This window comes from Triticum aestivum, unplaced genomic scaffold (genome assembly GCF_018294505.1).
Source record: "Triticum aestivum cultivar Chinese Spring unplaced genomic scaffold, IWGSC CS RefSeq v2.1 scaffold105580, whole genome shotgun sequence".
NCBI classification, from domain to species: Eukaryota; Viridiplantae; Streptophyta; class Magnoliopsida; order Poales; family Poaceae; genus Triticum; species Triticum aestivum.
This window is the reverse complement of record NW_025296935.1, coordinates 1-975: the sequence shown is the minus strand read 5'-3', so window position 1 is coordinate 975 and position 975 is coordinate 1. Positions and strand designations below refer to the sequence as shown.

At 47.7% G+C, this 975-nt stretch overlaps 1 non-coding gene across 1 annotated transcript; it reads left to right on the top strand.

The window, feature by feature from the left end:
• The first annotated feature begins 417 nt into the window (after positions 1 to 417).
• Positions 418 to 536, top strand: LOC123179098 (5S ribosomal RNA). The gene has a single exon (XR_006490104.1). It is a non-coding gene; the product is annotated as a 5S ribosomal RNA (ribosomal RNA).
• Positions 537 to 975: the final 439 nt, after the last annotated feature.

The following is a 975-nucleotide window of genomic DNA, read 5'->3' as shown; positions in this document are numbered from 1 at the left end:
TAGTACTAGGATGGGTTACCTCCTGGGAAGTCCTCTGTTGCATTCCCTTTATAATTATTTTTTGCGCCTCATGACAAACATATCACATGTGCGCGATATATATTAACCCCGTTATATTTTTTTTGACATTTGCGATATGTTTTAGCTCGTTGCTCATTGGTCACGCGTCTAGAGGCGGCTTTGTGGCGCGAGGAGCTCGTTCTGAAAGGGGTAAAAAAATACGTGTTGCTGCGGTATAGAGGGAGGGGTGGAAACCGTGGTAAACTCGTCTCCGTGTTTGAGGGGGGGGAGTAAGTAGTATATATAGGGCATTATCCATTATTAGGCAACGGTTGTAATGGTAGTAAGAATGACAATCATCTTTGCAGTGGACCTGGGAGTGGCAAGCATAAGGGACGAAGGCGGGGGTAACATGTCGGATGCGATCATACCAGCACTAAAGCACCGGATCCCATCAGAACTCCGAAGTTAAGCCTGCTTGGGCGAGAGTAGTGCTAGGATGGGTGACCTCCTGGGAAGTCCTCGTGTTGCATTCCCTTTTTAATTATTTTTTGCGCCTCATGACAAACATATCACATGTGCGCGATATATATCAACCCCGTTATATTATTTTTGACATTTGCGATATGTTTTAGCTCGCTGCTCATTGGTCACGCGTCTAGAGGCGGCTTTGTGGCGCGAGGACCGCGTTCTGAAAGGGGTAAAAAAATATGTGTTGCTGCGGTATGGAGGGAGGGGTGGAAACCGTGGTAAACTCGTCCCCGTGTTTGAGGGGGGGGAGTAAGTAGTATATATAGGGCATTATCCATTATTAGGCAACGGTTGTAATCGTAGTAAGAATGACAATAATCTTTGTAGTGGACCTGGGAGTGGCAAGCATAAGGGACGAAGGCGGGGGTAACATGTTGGATGCGATCATACCGGCACTAAAGCACCGGATCCCATCAGAGGTGGCTTTGTGGCGCGAGGAGCGCG